This window comes from Triticum aestivum, chromosome 7B (genome assembly GCF_018294505.1).
Source record: "Triticum aestivum cultivar Chinese Spring chromosome 7B, IWGSC CS RefSeq v2.1, whole genome shotgun sequence".
NCBI lineage: Eukaryota > Viridiplantae > Streptophyta > Magnoliopsida > Poales > Poaceae > Triticum > Triticum aestivum.
Genome location: NC_057813.1, coordinates 358,332,160 through 358,343,065, shown reverse-complemented (window position 1 = coordinate 358,343,065; position 10,906 = coordinate 358,332,160). Strand labels below are relative to the sequence as shown.

Here is a 10,906-nt window from a genome sequence, read left to right as displayed (position 1 = left end):
CTGGCGCCCGCGCCCGCTAAGGCCATTGGCCACTAACAAACAGGGCCCACGCCTAGAACGATTTAAAAAAAAGAAATAATAATAATAATGAATATAAATTTAATTAATTAATTAACTAAATTAATTAACTTAATTAATCTTGTTTAATTAACATAATTACTTAACTAACCTAACTAATCTGTTAATTAAACTAATTAATTTGGTTAATTAGTTAACAGAGTATGACATGCGGGACCCACACGTCAGTTTGACCAGTCAACACCTCTGTTGACTGCTGTCGTCATGCTGACATCATGATGACATCAGCAAACACTATTTTGGATAATGTTGAATTAAATTAATTATATAAATTCTAAAAATGATTTAAAACTTTAGAAAATCATATAAAATAAACCGTAGCTCAGATGAAAATACTTTCTGCATGAAAGTTGCTTAGAATGACGAGACAAATCCGGATACGCAGCCCGTTCGTCCGCCACACATCCCTAACCTATCGAACTCGCAATTTTCCCCCTCCGATTCCTCTGTCCGAAAATGCGAAACACCGGGGATACTTTCCCGGATGTTTCCCCCCTTCGCCGGTATCACCTACTACCACGTTTGGGCACACCTAGCATCACGCTTTGTCAAGTCATGCATCGTTATGCATCTGTTTGCATTATATTCATTGTTTCTTCCCCCTCTTCTCTCCGGTAGACTACGAAACCGACGCCGCTGCTGGTGCCAAGTTCAACTACGGAGTTGACGACTCCTTCTTGCCAGAGCAACCAGGCAAGCCCCCCCTTGATCACCAGATATCGTCTATTCTTCTCTATACCGCGTGCATTAGAGTAGTGTAGCATGTTACTGTCCGGTTACTCCTATTCTGTTACATAGCCTGTCATTGTTGCTACAGTCATTGATACCTTACCCGCAGTCCTAAATGCTTAGTATAGGATGCTAGTTTGTCATCATTGGCCCTACATTCTTGTTAGTCTGCCTTGCTATACTATTGGGCCGTGATCACTTGGGAGGTGATCATGGGTATATACTATACATATATACATACTATACATATGGTGACTGAAGTCGGGTCAGCTCGTTGAGTACCCGCAAGTGATTCTGATGTGGGGGCTGGAAGGACAGGTGGCTCCATCCCGGTAGAGATGGGCCTGGGTTCCCGACGGCCCCCGACTGTTACTTTGTGGCGGAGCGACAGGGCAGGTTGAGACCACCTAGGCGAGAGGTGGGCCTGGCCCTAGTCGGCTCCCGCGATTACTTCAAAATAACACGCTTAACGAGATCTTGGTATTTGATCTGAGTCTGGCCACTGGCCTATACGCACTAACCAACTACGCGGGAAAGATATGGTCACTCAACATCGTGGTATCAGCCGAAGCCTTCGTGACGTCAGCGACTGAGTGGCGTGCGCCGGATTGGAACGTAAGCCTGCTCTTGTATTAAGGGGGCTAGTTCTGCTTCCGGCCGCGTTTGCAACGTGCAGGTGTGCAATGGGAGATGGGCCCAGACCCCTGCGTGCATAGGATTTAGACCGGCGTGCTGACCTCTCTGTTGTGCCTAGGTGGGGCTGCGACGTGTTGATCTTCCGAGGCCGGGCATGACCCAGGAAAGTGTGTCCGGCCAAATGGGATCGAGCGTGTTGGGTTATGTGGTGCACTCCTGCAGGGAAGTTTATCTATTCGAATAGTCGTGTCCCTCGATAAAAGGACGACCCGGAGTTGTACCTTGACCTTATGACAAATAGAACCGGATACTTAATAAAACACACCCGAACAAGTTCCACAGACAACCCGGTGATTGCTTTTCCACAGGGCGACGAGGGGAGGATCCCGGGTAGGATTATGCTATGCGATGCTACTTGGAGGACTTCAATCTACTCTCTTCTACATGCTGCAAGATGGAGGTGGCCAGAAGCATAGTGTTCGACAGGATTAGCTATCCCCCTCTTATTCTGGCATTCTGCAGTTCAGTCCATCGATATGGCCCTTTACACATATACCCATGCATATGTAGTGTAGCTCCTTGCTTGCGAGTACTAGATCTCCAAGAGGATCGAGGAGAACATGGTATTGAGATCCAAAGAGATAGAAGAAGCCATCTAGCTAATAACTATGGACCCGAAGGTCTGTGGTAAAGTACTCACAACTCATCGGAGAGGCTATGTTGTTGATGTAGAAGCCTTCCGTGGTTGATCCCCCCTCCGGCGGAGCGCCGGCGAAGGCTCCAAGATGGGATCTCACGGATACAGAAGGTTACGGTGGTGGAAATAGTTTTTCGTGGTCGCCTCTGATGTTCTCGGGGTATGTGGGTATATATAGGAGGAAGAAGTAGGTCGGTGGACGCCCGAGGGGCCCACATGATAGGGGGCGCGCCCAGTAGGGGGGGCGCCCTCCACCCTCATGGCCTCCTCGATTGTTTCTTGACTTGTATTCAAAGTCCTTTGGATCACGTTTGTTACAAAAAGATCGCTCCCGAAGGTTTCATTCCGTTTGGACTCCGTTTGATATTCCTTTTCTTCGAAACACTGAAATAGGCAAAAAAACAGCAATAGGGGTTGGGCCTCCGGTTAGTAGGTTAGTCCCAAAAATGATATAAAAGTGTAAAGTAAAGCCCATAAACATCCACAACAGGTAATATAATAGCATGGAACAATAAAAAATTATAGATAAGTTGGAGACGTATCAGACACCTTGTGTGCCCTCCAGACTCCGTTTTCTTGCATGATACTTCTTTTGGTCGGTAAAAAATCACTATATAATCTCCCAAAGGTTTTGACCGCCGTACCACGATAAAATCTTCTGCTTTTGTTTCGAGCTATTTTCCTGACAGATCAAGATCACCATGACGTCTTCAAGCGCCCCCAAGGACAAGTTTTTCGAGAAGGTCATCAACCCCTACGCCGCGGAGGTGTTGCAACACCCTCAAACCATTGAGATGCGTGAGGGGGTGCTGCACATCCGTGATGTTGAGGAACCAAGGAGGACCAGAAGCGTGGAGACAAGACTCGAAGCAATGGAGGAACAAGCTTTCAAGTGCCAAGGGATGGTGGAACGCAGACTCAACGCCAACCACATGATGATCGCGGAGTTCATTAACAACCACAAGCTGGATGCCAAGAACTTTGGGGAGACCATCTTCAAGCTTCACGAGAAAATCGAGCACCTCCAAGCCCAGATCTATGACCTGCAAAACCAAAACTGTGAGTATGAATATAGATTCAAGAGGATGAGTTTGGCTGCAGATTCAGGATCCCGGAGACTCGATCATCATTCTATGATGGTGAGCCTATGCCTTGGAAGATTTACGACAAGCCTACATCATCAACAACTCCATCATCACCACCCCCAAAGAAAGAGACATAAATACATGGGTATGGGCACTCCCCTTGGCAACTGTCAAGCTTGGTGGAGGTGCCCCGGTAACTTGTCACCATCACACTTCTATCTTTACCGTTTTCTTAGTCCGATCCTTTTGGTTATATCGTGATCTAGTAGAATAAAGTTTAGTATGATCTAGCTTTGAGTTTTGTGTTGATCCCTATCTATGTAATCGTGTCCATGAGCCATATATAATAAAGATTAGTTTTGAGTCGAAGGTTTTGCTTTCTTGCTATGATCTTGAGGGAATAAAAGAAAAAGAAAGAATAAAAATAAATAAAAAGATCATATTGATCTTATGGAGAGTAATGACTTCACATATAAAGAGTATGATGAATACAAGTTGTTGAGAGTTGACAAACATAGTTTTGGTCATCGTTGCAATTAATAGGAAGTAATAAACAAAGAGAGGTTTTCACATATAAATATACTATCTTGGACATCTTTTATGATTGTGATCACTCATTAAAATATGACATGATAAAAAGTTGATGTTGGACAAGGAAGACGACATAATGAGTTATGTTTGCTTATATCCGAAATAAATTATACTGTCATGGATCATCCAACATGTTGAGCTTGCCTTTCCCCCTCATGCTAGCCAAATTCTTTGCACCGAGTAGAGATACTACTTGTGCTTCCAAACATCCCTAAACCTACCTATGGATTGAGTAAGATCCTTCAAGTAAGTTTTCATTGTTGCAAGCAATAAAAAATGTTGTCTAAATATGTATGATCTATTAGTGTGGAGAAAATAAGCTTTATACGAGCTTGTGATATGGAAGAAATAAAAGCGACGGACTGCATAATAAAGGTCCCTATCACAAGTGGCAATATAAAGTGACGTTCTTTTTCATTAAGATTTTGTACATCCAACCATAAAAGCGCATGACAACCTCAGCTTCCCTCTGCGAAGGGCCTATCTTTTATTTTTGTCTTCTACCTTATACTTGAGTCATGGTGATCTTCACCTTTCCTTTTTACACTTTATCCTTTGGCAAGCACTATGTGTTGGAAAGATCCTGGTATATATACCCAATTGGATGTAGGTTTTCATAAAGTATTACTGTTGACATTACCCTTGAGGTAAAAGGTTGGGAGGCGAATCTATAAGCCCCTATCTTTCTCTGTGTCCGATTAAAACTTCATACCCATAAGTATTGCGTGAGTGTTAGCAATCGTGAAAGACTAAACGATAGTTGAGCATGTGAACTTGCTGAAAAGCTCTCATATTGACTCTTTCTGATGTTATGATAAATTGCAATTGCTTCAATGACTAAGATTATAGTTTGCTAGTTTTCAATGAATTTTCTGATTCATACTTTACATTGTGAATAGATTGTTACTTTAGCATAAAAAATTATATGATAATATATACGTTGCTCTTCTAAGAATGATCATGATGCCCTCATGTCCGTATTTTATTTTATCAACACCTATATCTCTAAACATGTGGACATATTTTTCGATATCGGCTTCCGCTTAAGGACAATCAAGGTCTAAGCTTGGGGGAGTTGATACGTCCATTTTGCATCATGCTTTTATATCAATATTTATTGCATTATGGGCTGTTATTACACATTATGTCACAATACTTATGCCCTTTCTCTCTTATTTTACAAGGTTTACATGAAGAGGGAGAATGCCGATAGCTGGAATTCTGTGCTGGAAAGGGAGCAAATATTAGAGACCTATTCCGCACAACTCCAAAAGTCCTGAAACTCCACGAAAGTCAGTTTTGGAATATATTAAAAATATTGGGTGAAGAAAGCACCAGAGGAGGGCCACCCACTGTCCACGAGGGTGAAGAAAGCACCAGAGGAGGGCCACCCACTGTCCACGAGGGTGAAGGGCGTGCCCTACCCCCCTGGGCGCGTCCCCTGCCTCGTGGGCCACCTGGCAACCATCTGATGTCCATCTTCTGCTATATGGTGTCTTTTGCCCTGGAAAAAATCATAAGGAAGCTTTCGGGACGAAGTGCCGTCATCTCGAGGCGGAACCTTGGCGTAACCAATCTAGGGCTCCGGCGGAGCTGTTCTACCGGGGAAACATCCCTTCGGGAGGGGGAAATCGTCGCCATTGTCATCACCATCGATCCTCTCATCGAGAGGGGGTCAATCTCCATCAACATCTTCACCAGCACCATCTCCTCTCAAACCCTAGTTCATCTCTTATATCCGATCTTTGTCTCAAAACCTCAGATTGGTACTTGTGGGATTCTAGTAGTGTTGATTACTCCTTGTAGTTGATGCTAGTTGGTTTATTCGGTGGAAGATCATATGTTCAGATCCTTTATGCATACTAGTGGATCCGTTGCGCCAAATGGCGCAGAGACCCGCGAAAGCCATGTTCGCGATGAAAATAGTTTCCTTTAGTAAGGACATATTCGATTTTGATAGTAGAAAGCCTATGTGTGCCAAATGGCTCAGAGTCTCATTTAAAACCATGTGTGTTTTGTTATTTGCATTTTTCAATAACTTTATGTTTGGACAAGCGCAGAGACCATGTCAAACCCAAAGTGTTTTAAAAATATTTGTCTTTGTTATTAGAAGTAGGTGTTAGCAAACCACTTGAGGTACTAATTCAAACCCTTTAAGATTAAAAATGAAGGAAAATATATCTTTGAAAATATATACATGAGCATGCATATTTTGTTATCTTACTCAGGTAGCATAGAGCCAAATGGTGGAAGGTGCAAATTCAAACCCCGTGTGTTTTGAAACACTTCTCTATATATCAAGTTTTAGAAATCATTTAGGTGCATGGTAAGAATTATCTAAAAATTTCAAGTTTCCTACCTTATGCTGGAACTGTACTCTTTGTGAAGATAACAAAGTTTGGAGGCGTCCTATCTTATACATCCAACAACCCTCGTGCATCCATGTAGCCGGTCATCATCATTTGTCTGACCGCAATCCTCAGCCTCTCGTGAGTTGGCCCTTATTTTACAGAAAAAACGCCCACTTGAAACCCTTGTTAGATCATGTGAATTTTCTAAAAAAAAACAGCTGAAGCAATGGACCTATACCCAATCGAAAATATCACAACCCCAAATCTGTCCCAAATCCTTCTGCCCACGAGGGTCCTCCCAATGGCGACGAGCTCAACACCCATATGAGATGCACCACTTCACCATCGTCGCAATCATGATTCGTCCAAAAGCCTCCGCCTACTTGGCTCGCCTATCCAGGCCCTGGCGAGCCTCGTGCCTCGTCCACCTCGTCGCCAGTTCCCGCCGGCCACAACCTACACACGTCCACCTCATCGCCGATACCCGCCACCGAGGCCACCGCCGGTCGCAACCTGCACCCTTCCACCTCATCGCCAGCCAGCGTCGCTGAGGCCACCGATGGGTGTAACATCTGCACCTTCGACATACACTCTGACCCTCCACCTGATGGCGTCGTCATGTTGTAGACTCGCGTGGGCGACGACTACAACCTAGGACCCTTTCCAGAGCAACGTCGTCCATGTCTCTAAATTTTTGTTGGACTTTGCAGAGCAACATCGACCATGTCTCTGAATTTTCCTTGTTCTTTTTTGATGTAGATATGTGATAATTGCAGATTGACTTCCTGACTGAGGATTAATACAGTTGAGTGTGTACACATAGTTTCAGATTTTAGAATGTGGAGGCCTATCATCGGTGATTATTGGATTACTCAAAGAAATGAATATAAGATGACGTGAATGGAAATGGCAGAAAAAACATCCAATTCATTTTTACTTTGTTCCTATCGGCAATTGAGGTGTTCCTCGTATATTACATGATGTAACATAACTCTAATGCTGCTAGTCTGATTTATCTTCAAGGCTTCTTCACCTGATACATGCTAATAGTAGCTAGAAGCCCAAAGAATTCATGAATTAAAAGCTACTTGATCCTTTGAAACCTGGTGCCTGTACATCCAAATTCTCATTCATAAACAAGAAGAAACTCCCAACCTTCATAAACAACTGGAATTCACAGCATCTACAGACCACTCAGAAGTAATTACGGACGCATCAAATGTGATAGAAATAGGACAAATAATTGGAGAATAAACACAACCTCTCATCCATTACATAGAATTCAAACTTTCATAAAACTAATAAAATTGTATTAATGAGCTCTGCTTGCTTTGCTGCATGTGTACAATGCGTTCTTCGCCCTCTCACTACCTCAATGATTTGATTTGATTAAATGACACTTACCTGGTGACACAAGGCAATGATTGGTGCTCAACCCATGATAGTATCTCGTAGGTATCATTACCAAACATGTACAATAGCTTTTATTGTGAATGACCTCATTTTCTAACTTCATTTGTTGTCCAATACAAACTCTAAAACCAGAGTGGTGTGCATAAGACTTGTAGAGCTACTCCGCAACCTTCAGTCCTTCAAATGTCATCCCCATTTGAGGCTTCAAATTATCTTCACATTCAGGTATAAAAGATGAGTGTTGCATAAAGAGTGAATCAGTAAGCACCTTCATCTACAAGTAACTGAACTGAATATGATTATGGCCAGTGAAAAGCAATTGACTTAAAAACAGAGGAACACTTGCTTTCTTTATGAGTGTATTAAACCCAACCCCGTTCATCTGCATTTCCCGGCTATATGTATTTGGCAGTGTTGCACGAACATGTATGTAATATAGAAAAATGCTCCTAAAAGGCTGAAGCAAAGTGATCTGGTACATAATTAATCTATAATGATGCTTCTAGCACTTGGTAGTTGGTACACTCCATTGAACATGCAGCAGGTCATACAAAATAAGAGAGAGGCGTTGTGACAAAAGACATGTCATACATTAATTTTGGTTCTTTCAGATTTGTTACCTGAAGCTCCATGTGCGATACTTAAGTTCGGTTCATGTTCTGCAAGGGTAGCGTTTTCGACAGCAATAGCAGGGAAAGTCAGGGCTTCCTGACGGATAGATGGGGAGGCTAATACAACTATACAAGGTCCCCATGGTTTATGGAGGAAGGAGGGCGAGCAATTTCCATCCATCACTATCGATGCAGATTCACCGTCCCTAATACAAAAGCCTCCATGGTGTTTGGTTGCACCATTGCAACTTAACAGGCAAGGAGGATTCATCCAGCATGCTGATCCTGGAATTGAGAGATGCACTTCGTCGTGGCCGTTGCAAAAATCGTCTGGGCAGATGCAGTCCGTTGTGGTGATTCTCCCCGCTGATGCATGTCGTCTCGGCTATGGCCATCATTGGAATATGGGTTGCAGTTGCAAACATACCATTGGTAGAGAACAATAGCTATCACCCGATAATGGGCATATAAGTATATGTCATCACCATCAGTCTGTACAGTTGAAGAAACATCAGTTTGCGGCAACATGTAAGTTATCTATTGAATAGTAATAGTTGTATCTAGAGATAATGCTAACCAATTCTGCATAGAAAACACTTTCCAGATGGAAAGTCATAGTCTACTCCTAATGTTCCTTGTAGACTATGGCTGGTTAAAGTCAAATTGCTGCAATAAATCAAAACTTTTATATCAATTAAAACTACTTCAGTAGATGTACACACGCACATGATCAAGGATAAAATGAATACTACTGCACACAAATGGTTGATCAGACAAAACACCAGATGTTCAATCATGCAAGCAGCAAGCATGAGCAAAAACAAAACACAACTCTGGGCCATATCATAAATATTAACACAATCTAAACTAATGACCATGACAACACATATGAAAGAAAAGAATGCAGCAGCTGGATAGAAAAGGGATATGGCACAGAATCATGTACGCTTGTGCATCTAATTAAACATCTAAATAAAGATGAAGGATATACGTTCTTTCCATCTGATAATCTCCGGTAGACAACCACACTTGTAATATCTTGAAAAGGAGTTTGTGCCAATAATTGGAAGGATCTCGTGAAATGTTTAATATAGTTATCCTTGCCTTCCTGTAGATTACCGCGGTGAAGTACTGATTGTTCAAATATTCTTCAATATAGAGTTAATATGCAATATATTGAGAGTATGACAAACAAAAAAATATTCACAAGAAATGGCAAGTGTATCCAATATTGCAAATAAACAATAGACCGGGCAAGAAAGTCAAAAGCTTGTAGACACAAACAAAAATAGTTGATACCCAAACCTTCTATCAGAAATGGCTTGCACATTTATTTTTCTTAGATTGCATGGAGCAGATCATTAGATTACTCAGTACTGCTCACAAGGAGCGTACTTAACCTTCTCTTCAACTTGTAAGCCGGTTGAATTCGATGTTCTAATGCTCTCTCTCCCTCTCATCTTGTCCCTCTCGTGCAGATCAGATGGAGCGGCACCACCATTGCCCCTTGCCTGCAGTTGCCGCCGCCGCCGAGGCAGTTCGCCTCCGTGCCTACAAGCCTCGGATCCATGGGAACCGGGATGAGGAGGGCTGGACACGGATCCATGGGGTCGCCCTTTGCCTGCAGTCTCCCGCCGCTGCCGTAGAAGCTCGCCTCTGTGCTCCCACGCCTGGGATCCGGCGAGATGGATGAGATGCGGGAGGATGGAGGAGGAGGGGGAAGAGAGCATGGAGGCGGCTGGGAGGAGTGAGGGCGGCGGCTGGCATTTTCTAGGGTTCGTGCGGGAGGAGAGAGGGTGTGGCCACTGGAGATTGGAAGGGAAAGAGGCTGGGCATGGGATTGGGCCAGGATTGGATACGGCGCGCGAGTTGTGTAGTGGCCAAAACCTCGCGCACCTAGGACAGTTGACCCAGCCAATACATAGCTGAGACGAGCCCACCGTCATTCGATGAGAAAAGGACTGTGTGGTGAAAACGAAATTTACCAAAAGGTGAAGATCGAACGGCACAAGAGAGAAAAAGATCAGATCCAACAGCCCAGATTGGAGGAAATTGAGGGAGCTCCCTGGTGGAGGGTCGGCTAGCATCCTTATAGATTTAAATTAATACCCCTCTGATTATGAACATGGGAGAAGTCTTGTTATAAGTAGTCATGTGAATTTGGTATTCGTTCGATATTTTGATGAGATGTATGTTGTCTTTCCTCTAGTGGTGTTATGTGAACGTCGATTATATGACACTTCACCATTGTTTGGGCCTAGGGGATGGTATTGGGAAGTAATAAGTAGATGATGGGTTGCTAGAGTGACAAAAGTTTAAACCCTAGTTTATGCGTTGCTTCGTAAGGGGCTGATTTGGATCCATATGTTTCATGCTATGGTTAGGTTTACCTTAATTCTTCTTTTGTAGTTGCAGATGATTGCGAGAGGGATTAATCATAAGTGGGATGCCTGTCCAAGTAAGGATAGTACCCAAGCACCGGTCCACCCACATATCAAATTATCAAAGTAACGAATGGTTAATCATAGGAGCATGATGAAAACTAGCTTGACGATAATTCCCATGTGTCCTTGGGAGCGCTTTGATTTATATAAGAGTTTGGCTTGTCCTTTGCTACAAAAAGGATTAGGCCATCTTACTGCATTTTGTTTACTTTTGTTACTTGTTACCTGTTATGAACTATCTTATCACAAAACTATCTGTTACCAATAATTT

At 43.1% G+C, this 10,906-nt stretch overlaps 1 long non-coding RNA gene across 1 annotated transcript; it reads right to left on the bottom strand.

Annotated features, from left to right (window-relative positions):
- Window positions 1-7,300: 7,300 nt before the first annotated feature.
- On the bottom strand, window positions 7,301-10,095 carry LOC123158953 (uncharacterized). Its single transcript, XR_006479407.1, has 2 exons — window positions 8,769-10,095; window positions 7,301-8,683 (listed from the first exon to the last, which is right to left on the bottom strand). It is a non-coding gene; the product is annotated as an uncharacterized lncRNA (long non-coding RNA).
- Window positions 10,096-10,906: the final 811 nt, after the last annotated feature.